This window comes from Choloepus didactylus, chromosome 11 (assembly GCF_015220235.1).
Source record: "Choloepus didactylus isolate mChoDid1 chromosome 11, mChoDid1.pri, whole genome shotgun sequence".
NCBI classification, from domain to species: domain Eukaryota; kingdom Metazoa; phylum Chordata; class Mammalia; order Pilosa; family Megalonychidae; genus Choloepus; species Choloepus didactylus.
Genome location: NC_051317.1, coordinates 84,685,682 through 84,705,771, shown reverse-complemented (window position 1 = coordinate 84,705,771; position 20,090 = coordinate 84,685,682). Strand labels below are relative to the sequence as shown.

Here is a 20,090-nt window from a genome sequence, read left to right as displayed (position 1 = left end):
GAAGTATTTGAGTAAGCCTGTAAGCTATGCCTATTTGTATTTGAAAAATTACTGCTTGTTCAGTGTGTTATTTTGTCTACTTGATGTAAACTAATTTTGACTAAATCAATTGGTATTATCAAGGTTACATAGAAAGTCTTCTTAAATCCTTGTTAAATAATTGATTGTCTTTGCAGTTACACACAGGATCTTTTAGCCAGGCAGTTCACCTTGCATGGGATCAATTTAATGGCACATAAATGACGGGAACAGAATTATCAGGTATCTTTGAATATACACATCACCATAAACCAGCCCAACAATACATGTCAACCCCATTGGGAAAGTATTTCCTGGCATAAACTTGATATATGTTTCTTGAGTGCATGAAAAATGTGCTATTGAATAGTTCTTCCATCACTGAAATTGGCTGTGCTTATTGATTCTTGGTTTAAATATGGGTCTGCATTGATAAATGAAAATATATCTTTTTCATAATTTAGAGCCTCTGAAACATAACAAACAAGGTAATTCTAGAGCTACTGGAATTCAGGTTAAGTGTTTTGTAAAAAGCCGAAAATAGTTCCTGCAAATAGTAAATAAACTGTGGTGAGAAGGCTGAGACTTACAATAGCTAAGGTGCTAATATTTGAACTACAATTTGACCAGGTGATGGCAGATTTCTTTTCCAACTCATAGTTTCACTTGAAATGCCTTCAAGTCATCTTCTTATAAAAGCCAGGTAGGAATTGTACATGAATAGGGTTGCTTGGGTGGGAATTGCATCAAACTGAAGAACACTTGTCTAATATAAAAGCAACAGCTGATATTTTGTTCCAGTTTTAAGTCACCATGTAGGAATGAGGTATCTCAAAGTTTTCAAACCTTGTAAATTTTCAAAAGATGGCCGGATATCAACTTTTACATGCCATTTCCTGTTCTTTAAATGTTGGATCAAAAGAAAAAAGAAATAATGAGCTGGCCAAACTCAGGCCTATGTCCATATGTGGTCCAAGAACAACCAATTCGCCAACTCTATCTTACACGTACTCTTTCGTGCTATAATTCTTCCCTTTGTTTCTCTTCTTTAGGGTCTGAATATCATACTCCAATTTATCCACAGTTACAGCAAGGGCCAAAATCTGTAGCAAGGATCAAAATCTGGGTTTGCTTCTGCTTTCTTTAGAAAACCCCCAAAAGGTTCCTTTTGTTTCCCTTGCCATCTTCTAAGGATAAATAGCACAAAGCAAAATGACAAAATACCCTGGCTGTGGTGAGCCTCAGCACTGCAGGCATTTGCTAGAAAACAGAATATGTTCCAGGTGAAAAGGCTGTCACTAGAGAAAGGTACAGAGGGTTGGTTTAGGTACTTTCCCACTCAGTCTCAAATAGTTTAGTACTTAGTAACTTGCTAAGAAAAGACTGCCTCCTTGGTGTTACTTAGTTGTATCACCCAGGAAAGGTTGTATGTTTTCTCTTGTTTCTCTATATGTTTTTTTCCCTTTGTTTCTTTTTGGTCCTTTGAATCCCCAGACCAAATTCAGTAATTTTGTAGAGAACCTTATGTATGTCACTTTAGTATGGAAAAACTAAAGAGAAACAAAGGGAAATTTCTCAGCTAACTAGGGTTATCTCAGAACATATGAGAACAAAAACATAAGCAAGGGTTAAATTCCAAATGCATCCACTCTGCCAATACACATTTCTGGTTTAAAAAGCACACTTCATTGAATAATGTAAGCTATGCTTGTACATACAGATTGGTATCATTGTCCATGATAGCAAAATAATCACATGTTAAATAACTTCTAGATACTGCACCCTATCATTCATAATAGAAATGACATGGGTAATTCAGATGACCTAGACTTTTCTATAGCCATGTAATTACACTATTGATTTTCCCTTATTAGGAAGGAGAGCAACAGGGTACATGCTTTATTCCTAAATGGAACATGCAGTTCAGGAATTCTGCCATTTCTTTTATGGAAAAAAAAAAAAAAAAACAAAGTACAAACATATGCCATCTTGAAGGTAACATTATGTAAGCCTTTCGGCTTGATATTTGCTATCTTTATCTACTTCTTTGTGTCAATTCATAAGAGAAATGATCAGATTGTCATATTCATATTCTGGAAACTTATGCAATCAATTTTATTCAGGGATTCTGCTGTCTGGAATGATATAGAGCAAGAGTCTCTGTAAACTGAATGCATTTACTGCAGTTTATGTATTGCTTTTTGCTTTCCCTGGGCTCTTATTACATTTTGTGTTTAAGCACACATTCTGTACAGTCTCACATTGACTATAGACTTATTCTTATATTATTAAGTCTTTCCTTCTTGAGAATATCGTAAGCTCTGTGAGGGCAGGGCTCATTTGATTCTCCTTTTGTGTCTGAAAGTTTCACAGTATGCTGGGCTTTCGTAAGGATAAAATATAAAATGATTAAATGGTTGGTTTTTAGTTCTGTAAAATAGCGGGAAAAGGTGAAGAAAAAAAGTTGTTCCATCTGGTAGTGCATGTTTAATAGGTGGTGTGTGGTCCAATTACGTCTTTTACCTACACTTAATTCAAGTCTATTTTTAGCTTTGGCTGTTCCTTTGTAAACCTTTATGGCGGCAGGGTGTGGAAGGGCCCTTGAGGACATTTTGAAAGTCTTCCTAACAAATGCCCACTAGTTAATAACACTCCACTGTCAGGAAGTCTTCCTATGTTGCTGTATTCCATTTCCTTTGCTTCTCTTGCAAATCACTTGTTTTCTTATTTTCTAACTAAAGATGGAATGTGGCCAGAATAATTATTCTTTGCAAAAGTGTCTGAACCATTTCATTAAATCACCCCTGCCTTGTCATCTCCAAGCAGAATGGTATTAAGTCATTTAAACGTTTGTTTTTGGTCACATTTTATTGTCCTATGAACTTTCTCTAAGTGCAACCTGTCAAACTAAATGAGTTCTCTCCTTTGAACAAGGAGTCCATAAAGGAAGAATGAGCTCAAAGACCCTGATGTTGCAATCCTTTTTGTCATTCCATTTGTCCTTCTTGCTTTCATATTAAGCTGTTAACTTGCTGATTTGTCACTGACTTATTTGCTATGTATACTTGATGTTTGCAAATTACATTTTATTTCCCCATTTATTTGATGTTTTCCTCCCAAGTTACATTGCTTTGATCTAAACTTAATTGGTTTTTCAAATTATAAATTCAATTTAATATCTAAACTATCTTCCAAAACACTATTATTTATTTAACTTCTCTTTCACAAATCATTCAATCTCATTAATAAAAATATCTAGTCCCAATGCCCATTGATATCATTTGCATTTCCCAGTTCTCAAAAAATTAGTCATAATCTCACTTTCGCTTGTCTATAAATCAGGAAAACGCTATACTGATAATATATTTTTTACTTTGGTAAAGTATTTGAGAAAGTCTCTTGTGATATACCTTTAGAGTTGAGGTATATATACAAGGTGAACAAAAGTATAGTACATAGGTTTATTACCAGTTGAACAACATAGAAGAAGAATACTGAATAAAGAATAAATGTTTGTCTGGATAGAAAAATACTTATTCAACCAATCACATATATAGAAATATGAACTTGAGAGGGATGGTGGGTATACTAGAATGCAAGTCAGAGCAACAGTTATTTCTGTTTGCTAATAAAAAGACTGCAATTTCTAGATCAAAATTAATCTGAATTGGATTGTGGAGACCTAAGGGAAATGGTACATGCATTAAGATTGCAAGGAGAATTCTGTCTTATTTTAAGCCTCATTCAATTCATAGATGTACAATTAACTGAGAAACGGTGGTGGTTGTCTATCGCTGCCCTGCAATAGTCATATCACACCTGGGGTATCAGTTTAATTCCAGATACCACACTTTCAGAGAAATCAGGAATAAGTCAAGAAGCTCATTAATAGGATGATTAAGCATCTGGAAATCATGACAAAAAATCATGGGAAACAGTCAAAAAAACTGAGCCCATGTGGCCTGGAAACGGAAGAGTGTAAAAGTTCTAAGACAATCTAAGAGCTGTACAATAGCAAAGAATCAGGCTTGTTTTTGAGTGACTCCAGATCTAGAATCAAGAAGTAGCAGTTGTGGAAAGGTAAAATTTAGTTTGATACAAAGAAATTTTCAATGTTTTGATTTGCTCAAAGAAGAGCATGTTGTCCTACAAAGCAGGGTGTTCCTCATAATTGGAGGGGCTTGAGCAGAACCAGATATTGCTTCTTCCTGATGGTGCTTCACTCATTAGGGGAAGACCACATTTCCAATCTCTCTAATGAACCTTTCAACGATGAGAGTCCGTTACATGAAAAATTCTTAGCGTAGTGCCTGATCAAACCCAGTAGATGCTCAATAAATACAAGCTATAATTGTTATCAGGAATGACTACTCCCTGAATCTGTAACCGATTATTTTTCTAGGGGGAAAAAGTAAAGAGAAGGTAACTTTAAAATGTTAACACCAGCTCCTGTTGCTAAATAATTACATTAGTCAATAAGGGCTTATGCTACTTATGACTGATTTACTCCTGATTTATTGTCATTTATGTTTTCTATAATTGCCTTGAAATTCTATGTTATCTGGATTTGGGATTAACTGATCAAATTTAACAGGAAAATTCTACGTAAGCAGTTGCTAAATCCCATTTGTTTATATTTAATTATCTAGTGGCTAACAGCAATAGTCCATCAACAAAGGAACAAATCATGATGGGAAAAAAATAGATCTTTTCCATTTTTTAAAAGAGATGTTTTAGTTTAGAAACTTTTGGAATCTTAATGATTAAATTCTAGATCATGTTAACTTCATTGAATATTTTCCTCAGGTAACAGATTTGTTATCTCTAAGGATTGCTGCTAGTATCTGTTGAAAGCATTCATTCATTCACTCACTTAGGTATTCACTCAATAAATATTTTACCAGGCACTGCCCATACCTGCCTTCTGCCTCCTTGTCTCTATGTAATCCCATTTCCCTTTATCCCTTTTTGAGTCAGTCATCAGAGGAAGAACAGCCCCTTAGTCATCCCACATCTCACAGACCCTAACCCCAAGGGATTCATGGCTGTGAGGTAAGCCCCCTCTTATCTCTGCCCCTGCATTCCTTTTGCCCCCACCCTGCCACATTTTTCTCCACATCACTAACTGCCATTTCTAGTATTACATATTTTGCTTAATTATATGTGCATCTACATAACCCTGCTGGAAAATGAACTCCATGAAGGCAGGGATATTTGTCTCTTTGTTTGCTGCTGGATTCCCAGCACAAAAACAATTCTGAATGAGTGAATAAAGCTCTTACAAGTCATGGAAACATACTAGAAAGGTGTAATTTCTCCCCAGGGTTATCTAACCATTTCTGACAGTGCAGCGTTGTGACCAACTTTGGCTCCCAAACCAACATACTCATTCTTGATCTCTCCCTCCATATCAAATAAGTCTTGCTTTGGGCTGAATGAAGTCAGGGATCTAAAAGTATTTGAAAGCAAAAAATGATGTTTCACTGCTATGTGGATATAGACATAGGGAGATAACTTTTCTATCGTCTAAGCTTAGAACTTCCAAGTCATTATTTGCCTGCCTGATCCATATCCATTCTGAGTATTTATTTTATTTTATTTCTTCTCTAAATATATTTCATCTGATTTAATTTATTATGTGTTTTCTTGTTATCTGTTATTGTTTCTTGGACTACTCGTCTCCTCACCAAAAATATATTGATGGAGACCCTAGAAGAGAGGGGGTACTGAGATTTGGAGTAGTAATGAGTAAGACTCAGTCTTTGCCTTCAATCTTCTTTCAGTCTAGTGGCAAAGGCAGCCATGTGAGTGTGCAGTTCCAAAGCCAGATGATGACCAGATGACTTATAATCCAGATATTGATACTTTTGAGAGCAAAAGGAGGCACTACTTAAGAATCATGCCAGGTATAAGCCAGTAAGCCAAGATCGTCCCATAGGATGATTAGTGTGGCCACCCTAGTTTAAAAAGTTTGATGGAGATAAAATATGGTATATGTCATTTTTGTAATAAATATTTACTGAGCACCTACTATATGCCTAGCAATTGCCTAGGCATTGTGGAGAATTCAAGGAAGAACAAGCCATGAGTCCACCTAGAGTGGGGTTTATGGTCTATTGGAGGAGAGAGGCCATTAACAAAAGATAAAACATGGGAAGTCAATGATGGTTTGGGGGAGAGCATAGTGCAAAGGTGTTGAATATAAGCTTGATACAATGTTAGCTAACTAAAAGCTTTCCAAACAATCACTGATGCTGGGCCACTTTTAATTTCTGTCTCACAGTTCAGTTGAATGAGTCCTGCCATGACCTATGTATGAATTGTCCATCCAGTGGATTATATGATTTTTTTCTAGATAAATTATGTCATCTACTTCTTGTATGTATATATATAGTACGTGCTCAGCTAATGGCTGGCTGACAGGCTGGGGTGGAAGACTGAATCACCAGATTTTTAAAAAATCATCTGGCAACTAAATATAGAGCAATGTTTGTCAAATACACCTCCTCTTTGCTTGACTAACTAGTTGACAGCATGATTATTTTTCATTTTGGGGTTTTATAACGATATAAGGCAATTGGCTGTTTGGGAATAAACAATGTTTTTTTTAATTCTTTCTACTGGTTCTTACTGTTGGAAATTCTTTTGCAGATGAACATTGGCAACAGTTTATATTTTGGCAGGTAGACTGTGCTTTTTAAGGATGAAAGTGTGGGAAGTAGTATAGGACATCTGTTGAAGAAGTCATATTGTTAAAAAGCCTCTTCCATATATTAAACTCATTTGTTTCCCTTTTACATACATTCTAAAGCAAAATGTCGCTCCATTTAACATTCCAGCAGTGTATGAGGAGCTTGGAGAATTCTGTGGGACTACATGAAACTGTAATGAATGAGCATCAACTTATTCAGTTGATTTCTTTGCTAATTTAGCTCAAACTAAACTTTGGATGTATAATAGATTTGTTGACATACGATTACCAGTAGTCATGGGATTTAAGTTGGGTAGGAAGAACTGAAGCCAGCATAATTTAGTGTTTCCATGTTCAATGATACTGGGACCAGGCCTACGTGTTGAACAAAACTAAGGACAAACAAAAAAATAACGTAGCTACTTGTTTCCCTGACAACCCCGTTCTAAGCACTATTAAGACTTTGTCAAAGTGGTCTTCTCCCTTACTCTAGTAGGTTTAATAGACTTAACTTTACCTGATCAACTGATTTCTGCTGGGCTTTTAAGGATTTAGCAGTTGACAGATAAAATGCAATTTCAAGAGAAATTGCTCGCAATGAGGACTCCATTAGATAGGTAATAAAACTTTTTTTTAAGATGAGAACCTATGGAAATCTATGCTTGCTTATAAAAATAAAAGCAGTTGATTGATATGGACTGTAATTAATACTACAATTATAATATTCTTTCGTCAGTTGTAACAAAGGTATCAAACTAATGCAAAGTGTTAATGGGGGAGGGTGGTATATGGGAATGATGTAATTTTTACGTGATTTTTCTGTAAACCTACAATTTCTCTAATTAAAAATAAAAAATATATAGTAGATGATTGAATCAACCAAAAATCATCCTTATACAGTTGAGTTAAGCTTCCTGACTTGCTGATTTATGTGTCTTTATGTTCTCTAAGTTCTGTAAGGCATGGAATTCAATCTTACCGGTTTTTACAATTTGAGGGATTGATTCATGCCGATAAAATTCCAAAGAGACTGACTCATATGTCAGAATGTTAACATTATCATTTCTAACTGAAGACCTAACTGGTCTAAGAACAACACCAATTCTGTATATTATCCATTTTCTGGATAATTCTACCTGAGAAACCTAATCCTAAATCAGGAAGTTGTTTGTGAATGCCGATCAGATCATGGGGGAGTTGTACCTTCTAAAGGGTATATTTTATGATTTTTCATTTCAATTGCTGGAATCCACATTTTGAAATTTTAGTAAAATCTCAGTTTCTCATTATACAAAAGGTATCCTAGAAAGTTTAGATAACGTAGCTAGGCAAAAATAAGAAAATTTAAATCATCTATTGCTGCCCATCCAGGTTTATTTGTAGTCTGTTCTTTGTTAAAATAGGATCATTCTGTTATAGCATCTTGTAGCCTTGTTTTTTACTGTTAACATTTTGTGAACACTCTTCCATGTCATTAAGTATTGTTTTGAAAACCAAATTTTCGTAGTGTCACCTGAGATTGTCTTCATACATTCCCATGAAAGGCAGTACATAGTTTTTCCATTCTTATCGGCAATGCTGAACAAACATTATCTTAATAAAGTCTCTGAGAATTACTACCACCTCCCCCACCAAAAAACAAAAACAAAAACAAAAAAATCCAAACTGCTTAACTTAGCATTTCCCAGATATATTTGGCTATGGAATCTATGCATATGTTTGTCTGTGTTTATGTGTTTTGGTAAGATACCTGTTAGCATATAATAGTGTATACTTAGGGTGGTATTTCAACATCATTTTAATGGGTTCATTAAAATGAATGAATGGATTGGATATTCCTTATTTTATTTAAGCATTTGTATGTAAGGATATTTCCATCTTTTTGCTGTTTTGTAAAACACTGTGACAGCCTTCGTGGTAGTAAAATCTTCATATACATTTGTGGTATTTCCTTCAGATTAAAGCCATTTTGTATGAGGCTGTGTAAAGTATGATATGTACAATGTTTAATAGATGGATTATTAGAAAAACCTAATGTGTGAAAATAAATAGCTGGCCTTTAATAGAAGATTATTTAATCAGTTCATTTGGGAGCACTTAAAATTTGCCTGTTATGTTCTCAAACATGGAAAACAACGAAATAAAGGTATACTCTGTGCTTATTCAAGTGGTTAAATTAACCATTTGATAACTTTTATTCATTCAACTGGAACTTGGTCCCGGCAGGCACATCCCCATTGCCTCCAATTAAAACCTATATACATCCCTGATTCCCTGAGATGAGACATTGCTTTCATATTCCAGTGGGAACTCTTTGCAAAATATTTCTGTTAGAGAGCATATGCCAAAAAGTGTGTTACTTCCAATGTATTTAAAGTAATTTTTAATGATTATTCTGGGGGAAGAACTGAGAAGAAGGGAGGTAAAGGGAGAGTTAAGCAGATCTTCGGAACATTCAGAACTTCACAGTTTCAGCCTCCTTACTTAACAAGCAGATGTTGTTCTAGGTACTGGAATTAAAGAGACAAATAAGGCAGGACTCTTGCCCTCAAGAAACTATAGTACTTTGGGGAAGGGTTATAAATATATGAAAAGCTCTAAAGCAATGTGTTAGAGTCATATGCAAATGAGACAATACTTAAGAGGCATCTTAATAAAACTGAGGAGTGATAGATATTTTTTTGGAAGAAATGACACTTAAAAGGAGTTGGCCAGCCAGAGAGGGGAGAGGAAAGCATTCAGGCCATAGGATCCGGGGGTGTGAAAGAGCAGGTGTGCACAGCGCACTACCAAGTGTTAACTGGAGTAGAGAGGAAAAGAGAGGCAGGGGAAGACCATGAGGGTGTCTGTGCTAAGCTTTGGGATGTAAATTTTGAACTTGATCAATAAAGAAACAGGGAGTCATTGAATGATTCCAAGTAGGAGACGTGCATGTTCAGATTTCCATTTAAAAATGCTTCATGTCGCAGTCAAGTCAAGGATAGATGTGAGGAGGAAAAGACTGGAAATATTAACTGTAAGTAAAATACACACAGAAAGAGTGGGATAAGATAGGTATTAAGGAAGTTAAATCTATAGAGAGGCAATATAGCATACAGGCTCCTCTCTGGAGCCAGACTAACTGGTTCTTTTTCTTTTTCTTTTTTTTTTTTCTATTTGTTTTGGCTACTAATACAATTTTATTTTTTAACAAAAAGTAAACATTATACACTATCCAACCATAAATGCCAATAATTTATATATCTCTACATTTGTAAAAATAATGATTCCTTTTCTGGATGACTGACTAAGGCCCAGAAGTTAGCTAGGTTAGTGGTTCTCAATCTCTGCTGCATCTTAGAATCTAGGGTAGTGATGCCCAGGCCGCAATGACCACTTTCAGCATAATCTATGGGGTGGGACCCTTATCTATTTTTTAATGCTCTCCAAGTTCAACCTGAGAACAAGTAAGGTCATATTAGGTCAGGGGCTAATACAAGTTGTACTATTGATTATCTTAACCTGTGCAAGTGTAGGTTAGCTTTTGCTATTTTCTTGTGTTTGTTGTTTCTAATAAAAGGAAGAAGGGATTGATCTTTTGCTCAGTGCTCCTGAAAGGTGAGTTGTAAATTTGTACAGGTAAAGTCACAGCTGGTTGCACAACTCTCTCTGTAGAACAGTGATGCTCTATATTTAAACTGCATTACTGATTCTCATACCCAGGTGCTTATCAGACTCATTTTTTTTTAATATATTGTTTCTTTGTTTGTGTTTATCAGACTCACTTCACTTTAAAATAAATAAAGATATCAGGAACTATCCTATACTAACTGAATCAAAATCACTAGGGAAGACAACTGGGCATGTGAACTTTTAAAAAAAAAAAGAAAGTGATTTTGATGCCCAACCGTGAATGGTGCCCTCTAATGGTATACCACATGGTATGTCCCTGGCTTTACTTGGTTAAATTATGGGGAAGCAGAAAGCAGATCCTAGATTAAGATGGAAAAACAACATAATTTTTTTTTTCCATGTCTACTAACTATGTAATGGTCTGTTTTAAAGCAGTGAGACCTCTGTGGCTGGAGGAATGAAGGAAGAGGTGAGGTAACTATCTGGTAGGAATGTTGTCAGGGGGTTCCTAAATTCATTAAGTAGTTGCATCACATGATATTTAAGGTTCCTTACAATTTTTGAGTTTCTTTAGCGAAAACTTTCAACAGATCACTTACAATGGATAGGCATATTTCCATAGAAACTCCCAATCTTATCAGAAGCATTAAAATTACTCTGCCTCTAAAACATATTAGAATTTAGTGGTCTGTTAATGGAGCAGTGCCTCTGATATCAGTCTTTTTGAGGGGAATACTCTCCCCCCATTTCTCATTAGGGGGAAAGGAGCTTCTTCTTGGGAGAGAGAAATATGGGAACAAACTCTCTGAACTCTCATTTATGTCTTCTCAGCAGAGGAGTGTCTTATGTGATTGATGATATTGGGAGAATAAACTGAGCATGTGTGAATTTTCTAACCTGGAAAGATTACTGGCCCTCCGATTGGGGAGAAATATTAGGAGTCTAACTGGAGAACAAGTCAACCTTGTTCTGCATTTCAGCTTCATCATTAATAAAGCTGAAATTTTGATCTCCCTCTGACTCTTGTGTCTTCTCTTTCAATTTGTTTCTAAATGAAGTGGGCAAGAAGGGATTCATCTGTTGGTGCCCTTAAATCCCACAAGAATCACGATAGCCATAGATTGTAATTGGCCACGTCTAGGCTACTTACGTTCTGAAATAGCATCCCATTAGTTATTCTAGTCAGTGAACAATTACATCCTTCTAAAGTATAAAAACAATAAAACATTATAATTATATAAAAGCTCTCTTTCTTTACTGGTATCAAAAATTAGAGAATTCTAACTGCTCAACTGACTATCTCCAGGAAACACTGCCATTTTTCTAGGTTTCACTTTATGAAGAGTATTTTTAGTCATGATCTGCAATTTGAAAGGCTGTTGTTCCACACAAAATACAATAGAGATGCTCTTCTCCTAAATAACTAGTCAATATTTGTAATTTTTCAAGTACACTTAAATCTTCACTCATATTCTTCTTCATCCTCTTCTTTTTCTTCCTCTTCCTCCTCTTCATTCTTCTATTTAGGCCTCAACCAGTTCCCTGGGAACCTGGATGATACTCTGGGCATCCAAGTTGACAGGCTCACTAGTTTCTTTGAAGATCTCCTTATAGATTCATTTTGTTTTGCTTCTTCTTAAGCCTCAATCGAAACTGTTCTGAAGCTTTTTCTTTGGCTTGGTTTTTCATATGAATCTCTCTTCTATAGCTTTCTAATTTTTCCTCTGTTTTCTGTTTGCTTTAAATAAATGCTTCATGACCAACACAACTTTTCCCAGTTTTGATGTTGAGAGGAATTGGTTCAACGATGCCATCTCCACTCTTGCCAAGAATCTGACCACTTTTATAAGCCATCTTCTGATCAAAGCAAATCCTTTGTTTTCACAACCTAGTGCATTCTTCAACCAAGGTTACGTCTCTCTTCTTCTTTTAAACTCTTCTGCCTATTTTTCCAGTTAGCCTCCAGCTGCTTTTCTTGCTTCGATGGGCTTCTTGGATCTGGTATCTTCTTGGACATTAATGAAGGAATCAGACAAGTAGTCCTCTTCTTCTGCCATGTTCACCTCCATCTGGCAATAGCATCTGGCAGCTCCACTCGCTCCCGGTCAGCTTGCAAGAGTGCTGACTGGTTCTTAATTCTGACTCTACCACTTAACATTCTGTGTGACCAGCAGTATGTGCCTCACTCCCTCTGTGCCTTGTTTTTGTCATCAGCAAAATAAGTATAACAATAGTGATTTTATGAGGATTAAATGAGCTAATTCATGTCAGCCACAGTGTCTGGCATATGAAAAGTGCCAGATTAGTGTTAGCTATCATCTATTTTTACTATTAATATCATTCGTATCTCCAAGACTTGTGCCCTAGTTACAAGTGACTTTCAGGTTATTGGCTGAATGGTGGTTATGCCAGAGAATACAGGAAGAAATGTATTTTGGTGGGTGGGGAAAGAGAGTTGATGTGATTTACATTATAGATGCTGAATGAAGTACCGTGGAACTTCCAGTGGAATTCTCCTATCAGTGGTTGATGATAACAGCAGAAAGATGTGACTCTGGGTAAAGATGTTGGCATCTTTCAGCACATAAGTGGTATCTGAAGCCATTCACCAGGAAAGGTGTAAATCAGAAGCGAGAAGAGCCGAAAGACCTGAGGGCAGATGTGAACAGTTGCTCTCCACACAAGGGAGTGGGCAAAGAACACAGAGTCTGGCGAGGAAGGGGGTCCTTCCATGCCACAAGCTAGGAGAGATGATCCTCAGTTCTTGTGCTTTGATATGACATGAACAGATGATACCCTCATGTCTTAAAAGCATTCCTTCAGCTTTCCAAATTGCCAAACTCAGGCCAGGGTGTAGCTTCTGACTGAAAGAATCTTCTTTAATAAATAGGCTTAGAATTATTAGAAGAAAAGTCCTGTTGCCCTGAATTGTTTCTTACTAGCAATTGTGTTTAAATGCTCTTATAGTACATTATCAGCAATGCAACCTTTAGTATACTGAAGAAAATTGATGATCCTTATTGTGGTAGAAAACTGATATACTTTATTGTGATTTCCACCCTTGTTTGATGGCTCTTGGAGCTTAGAGGAATGAAACTTTTTAATTCCATTAACATTTGTTCTACGCCCCATGCTTTTCTGTCACAGAAATCCCAGTATGCAAAGATAAATAAAATATAGGTGGATAAATCTGTTCATTCATTAATGAGGTTTGTGCCTTCATTTGCTATAAACCTGTTAGAGACTGTAATTCTAATCATTAGATTAAATTAACTCTCTAATATGTTTTAATTTTCCCAAAGGTAAAGTCCTCATCTACTCTTCCCACTCCCAGAGAAAGGGGATTATTGGAGAGAGTAAGATCTGATTTTCCCCTAGAGGCCACTCCCTGCTAATTGACCAAAGTTCTCACAGATTCTGAATCTATTGGCAGGTTGGATTTTAACAGTAATCCCTTCTTATCCCAATTTAAGTACAAGTTATCCCTGAGACACTCTGCCCGAGTTGTGGTAAATCATTGCCCAGGTACAAGCAAAACTGTCCCTGCTAAGAACCCAAGGAATTTTGCCCATCAGAGGATACACATTTCCCTCCCAGCGAGGCATGTGCCTTAGCCTTCAGTTTCTGATTGTTATTCCTCTTAGGGGACTCTTGTGTAAAGCAGCTCTTACCCTCTAGTACTGGGCAGAGATCCCAAAATTAGCTTGCACATAAAAATGCTGTATTGTACTTTTGTTCTTAGGACTTTGGGATAGGGGAGTACATCCTAAAGAACCACTTAAACTTAGAAACTATAATTTATGCACGGTCATACATCACAATTAGTTGGCAGTCATTAGGCACTACCTCTATATGGTAAAATTATGTGGCATGTCCCCAAATTATGAAATATTATCCAGATTAAGTAAAACCTACTGAAGAATGAAAACATAGAGGGCACCCTCTCCATACTTTATCTCCCCTAATTTTTCAATTAAGCAAAAAAAAAAAAAAAATTCCTATTTCGTTATGCTTTGTTTGTGGTGTTCTCTCATTTTTGATGACCCTCCAGACCTCTGCCATTGCCCACCTAAGCAAAACTTTTGCAAATCAATTCTTTATGTCCAGATATATTTCTGTTCAGGTAGAGTGCCCTTACCTTTCCAACACCTTAATGGCAGTTCTGTTTTGGCAAGAAATCATATGCAATCATTTTGGAGATTCAGTTACCTTATTTTTATGCTCTGGAAAGACACACTTGATTGTCAATAGATAGTGTTGTCCATAGTATGGGGATATGGTCATTTTCCACATGACAGGAGAGTGTGAACTGCCACAGCCCATTAAAGTGAAAAAGGCACACAATCTGTTGTCTAGTAACCCCTTTCAGAAATAGAAGCCTCAATCAGTAAAGATTTAATAACAATGTGTTTATTTTTTATAGAAGTCCAGAAGTGTATGCTCATCAGTAAGGGACTGTTTGAATAAATAATGGTGCATCCATACGATGGAACCTTACATAGCTGTTAAAAAGAATACCCTAGATTTCTAAGCATTACCTGTCAAAGTATTCAACATTTCTCTTAAGTACAAAAATATTCATAGAGGATTGTGTATATTATGAGTCCACTTTTTTTAAAAAGGAAGGAGAAGGCCCCCTCTATATGTGTGAGTGTCTGTGTGTATATATACACACATTTGTTGAAATAAGCATAAAGCATAAGCATAAAGAGAAAGGATGGGTAATGGACAAGAAGAATGTTTTATTTGTATACCTCTTGGACATGTTAAAATGAACATATACTATTTTGTAATTTAAAATAAAATATAAAAAATCATTGCATAGATAATATGGTATCAAATGGAAAATTATCTTCCCTTTCAAACTTAAAATTTCTGAATTTAAACAATGTCTGCTCTTTGAACTCAGTAGTGTTTGAATTTGGCCACTACAAAATAAAATAAAGTTTATTCTCAATGTTCTTTGTGTTTGCCCATGTCCCAGGGCTCTCAAATAAATAGGTGGTATATATTCAAAACCTGGATAAGAAATAATTTTTCAAATATAAAAATCACTACTCACAGTACTCTGAACTCATATCTTAAGGCTACATGCAAGGGCCTCAGTGGTTTTGTTGTTATAACATTAGGAAATGGGGTGAGTGCTGGTGAAAACTGTCAGCTAATTAAAGCTGTAAATTTTCTCTTGCGATTCTGATCCCTTAGGTAGAATTATTTAGTACCATTTCTAATTTTTCCAACTTGTCTTTCACTTTTATAAAAAAAAATCATCTTACAAAGAATAAATAAAGAATTTCCCTTCAGTTCAATAGATCTTCATCCACAAAAAAAGAGGTTTCATTTCTGAATGTTTTTAATGAAGGGGAAAAAAATTACTATCATGTTCAAAGTATTAGTATAGAAAAACTTCTGCTTACAATTTTTATATTACTGAGAGGCTGAATTCAGTTCTATTGCGAACAGTAATTTGTGAACAAAAACCCACAATGTTTTACCAAAAAACTGGAAAACTATCCATAATCATTTCCATGTGCTTATCTCATGGTTTGGGTATCTATAGTCAGTTTTTTTTTTTTTTTTTTTTAAATTCACCCCTCTGAAAATATAGCAAAGAATAGATTATTTCCTTCCTTTCAGATGCTTGGTTTATAGGTAAATAACTCTGATTACCTAATACTATTACATCAGGTGAGCATTCTTTGAAATGTTAGGCAAAAATGGATTAAAGCTTGCTGCCTACTCAGATATTTGGTGTGAGTAGAAATGGGTTTCTGTGGAGCTACAGAATTTCTACTTCATCTGCTCAGCCAGTAATTGGTCAGAGCATGACTCTGGCTGGAAATAAGCAATGAGCTTCCCGTATCCATGAACAGAAAACAAGGTAGTGCATGTAGCCTCTGAGAAACCATGCATCTGCCTTTGAAGAAAAGAAGCACCAGGCAGCCAGTGAGCGGCATATGTATGAAATCCATTTTCTGACACGTTATTTCCATTGTTCCCCGGAATGCTGGTCTGACTACTAAGATTTATTTTTACTTCCTGCCTTTTGGATAAAATGAGTTTGCCAACCAGCTGTGAGTACCTAACGCTGGGGAAGGTGTCTAGATACCGCGGCACATACGTTCATGGATCACCTTATGCCATCAACAAGCCAATTGATATTAAGCCACAGAGGAGACGGTAACTGCTTTCCTTTCTTCTAGTTGTTTGTCAGTGAAAATGTGTTTTGTTACCCCTTGGTAGTATGCTTTGGAGGTCTGCTGAGCTGGGAGGGTCAGGGAAAGAGGTTAGTTTTGAAATTATAGAATACTAAGTAGCTAGAAAAAAATTAACCAAAGGGAAAAAGCTGGAAAATATTCTGAGCTTAGCTATTTAGAAAAAGCTGATCTGGTTTCAAGGTCCTAGAGTTTAAGAATTTTAGAATCATCCACAATGGGGATTTGAAAGAGTGTTTGGCCAAATAATGAATATATTTATTAATGGCTCTTAATACCAGGCATCCAATATGTCACAATCGGGACAAAACATTCCATGATTCCAATATGCGATGTGTTATAATTCCGCAAAAATTATTTCTTTTTATGCAGTCAGGAAGGGGTCAAAATGGGTTAAATATTTTCCTTATAAAGAAGTTGTCATTTCTTGATCAGTGTTGCAGAATTCTGCTAATTCACAGTCTTCACACCCCTCCATACCACGTCCCCCAGCCCACCTCACCACCCCCCCACCCCACACACATACACAGGCAAGCTCATGTTGCTTAATTAGGAGTTTCAAAGTTGAGCCCAGTGTTTTCATTGCAGAGAAAGTGGGTGTGCGCTTAGCAGACCCATTCTACCCCCAGCCTTCCTGCAGTGTCAGAATGGGAACAGTATGCTTGACTGTGTCCAAAAATCCTCCCACAATTCCGGTTTTATGCAAAGTCAAATTGTTTGGCAATTAACAGTGAACTTGAGAAGCATTTATAGAGAGATGTTCCATTCCCTCTGTGAAAATGCCATTTCTCCCTAATTTTATGAATTCCTGGAATAAAAATCTGAATTTCTAAAGCAATGTATTTTACTTGGAGACTATCAATCATCATACTCTTCTACTTTTCCCTTTCTAATCACACAAACACAAACTTACTTACAAAACATGTTTTGTCAGATTTGATTTTATTATAAAATGAAGGAACATTCAGCTATTAGAGTGATTAAAAAAAAAAGTTTCCGAAACTTCAGAAATTTCACAAATGCCTTGGGATTTCTCTTTCAACTGATTTTTAAAATTATTATTATTTGATGGTAATTAGTTCTCTGATTTTTGTGAAGGGCAATATTTTATTCTTATCCCCAGAATATCAAGGCTTTTATTTCTAGCTGCAACACCATTTGAATTTATAATGGACTGGCATGTTAATATACAGCATCTAGCAACTATTTTAAGGAACATTTAGGAAAATATGTCCTGAAACATCCAACATGGCTCCGTTACTGCTATTCACCTCAATCCCTTCTGTAGTTAGTTGTACAAACCCATGCAAATTGTCAAATCCATGTGTAAATACTTAAACCCTGTTCATGTTACCTTATTTTTTTCTGCTTAAAGGCAGTCAACTGTTTGTATAAGTCATTTGAATAGTGTTTCTATATAAGCTGATGTGCCTGTGCATAGAGTGTGGACTTTTTAGCACATTGTAATTTACTCAGACTAATTCAGACTTATCCCAATCAGTTGTAAAATTGAGCATCCCAATATATTTTCCAAGCCAGAATTTTTGTAAGGCATTTTACAGTAAGACTATTTTATATCATAGAACTTAGAATTTGTAAAATACAAGATTCAACTTTTACATTGCTTATAACTAGCAAGTGGGTCAACTAAATGCTCTTTTGTATAAAAGATAACTTAAACATGATATCTAGAGCTTTTATTTCATGGAAGTTATAAGTAGGACAATACATGTAATAAAAACACTGGTGGGAGGGTGTGGATAAATGAATCAATGAAGGTCCAAATCTTAAGGAAAGTCTTTTTATTCTGTAACTCATTCTTTTAAGTGCTAATTTTAAAACCTGTATTTGAACATCTTCTGAGTCTGCTGAGAAAACAGTACACCTGGAATGGTGGTGGGCCATCATGGGATTTCACTAAAATCTACCCAAAATTAAATGGATAGGCTCTCAGGTTGCTTGCTAGGACTCATCTTTAGGTTTAGGTTTAGGTTTGTTTTCTTACAGTCACAGCTGTGCAACTGGGCAGAATGGAAAACGCTATTCTAATCACTTTTTTAAAAAATGTAAAGAAGATAAGCTACATGTTGATTGTTTTAACCCAACCAATGAAGCATAAGATTGAGATAATAAAAAGGATGAAAAAGAAATCTGCTTTTCCTTAAAATCCTTGGGGAGGGTAAAGAAAGGAATCTAATACATACATGAAAAATTATAGCTCAATTTAATTCCAAGTGTATCCTTATAAAATAATGCCAGTGAAGTGAAAGCATGTTTCTCATAGAACACTGGGAAATAACTTCCAATTTGAAAGTGAGCTATATTAGAAGCATGACAACACGGTCACTTAAAAGTTCTGTATGTTTATTTTAAGAGCAGCAATGAAGATATTCATGAAGCAGTTAACACTATTAAACATTAAGCTCAATGTTGAAGAGAATGACACTCCACCATCTGTGATTCTACTGATTTTCTATATTCGTGATTGTTTATAATTTTCCTTTTAAGTTTTTTGTAGCCTCCACAAATTCTAGAGCTCTATTTTTACTCTTGCAAGAAATTTAGTTTCTTTTATTTTATAAAACTTTTTCTCAATTTTAACATGTAGAAATTTAATAGTAGGATTTAATCTGGCTCTTCCACTGTCTTCTTACCCAATTAGGCTGTCAGATTTTTGAGTGAGGGAATCAATCATGCCTTGTTCATTGTTATGTCCTCAGTACTCAGCACAGAGCCCAGGAGAGATTAGACAATAAGCGTTTCTTTAATAAATAAATGATTAGAAAGCCCATATTGCACATCTTGGCATAGGTGTATGTATCACCTTCCTGCCTGCCAGTGTATAGAGCATTTGGCAAGATTTTTCTCCCTTCCATTCTCCTGGTTCAGTCTAGTTCCCCTTCCTTTTTTCCTTATAGAAGCTGCATATAGCACTGACATTAGACCACAGGCTAAATTGGGTGGGAATCATGCATTTTTTGATAATTTGATCATTACTGGATTGATAAAGCAGAACCTACAATTAATTTCTGTATTCATAAGTATATGTATGACTTCAAGTATTAAAAAGAAGGAGAAAATAACAGTGCCAGAAGGGATGACAGAGGGGAAGTTCCTAGAGGAAAAAAAATATTGCAACTGTAATAAATGTGATAGAATCACAAAAGTTCATAAAGTCAACTAAAAAAAATGTGCACTATAAACCCCAGTTCTCTTTGTCCTGTTATAATGTTAAACATACAAATAAAAAAAAAAAAACCTTTTTATTGTAGTAACAAATATACAACCTAAAATTGCCCATCTTAATCAGATTTATTTACAATTCAGGAATATTAATTATATTCACAATATTATGCTACTATCACAGATACTAGTTACCCTTATGTTTTCATCACCTTGAGCAGAAACTCTTCAAACATTAAGCTATAATTATCTTTTCTCATCCCCACCCCATTCCTTGTAACCTATAAACTACTACCTGTCTCTATGAGGTTTGCTTTTTCTAGGAGTTCCATATAAGGGAGATCATATGACCTCTGTCTTTTTATGCCTGG

General features: G+C 35.7%; 1 protein-coding gene and 1 pseudogene across 13 annotated transcripts in view; one reads left to right on the top strand and one right to left on the bottom strand.

The window, feature by feature from the left end:
- PDE4D (phosphodiesterase 4D) overlaps positions 1 to 20,090 on the top strand; it is a 1,663,062-nt gene that overhangs the window by 1,176,215 nt on the left and 466,757 nt on the right. The window lies entirely within an intron of this gene.
- On the bottom strand, positions 11,672 to 12,390 carry LOC119506525 (annotated as a pseudogene).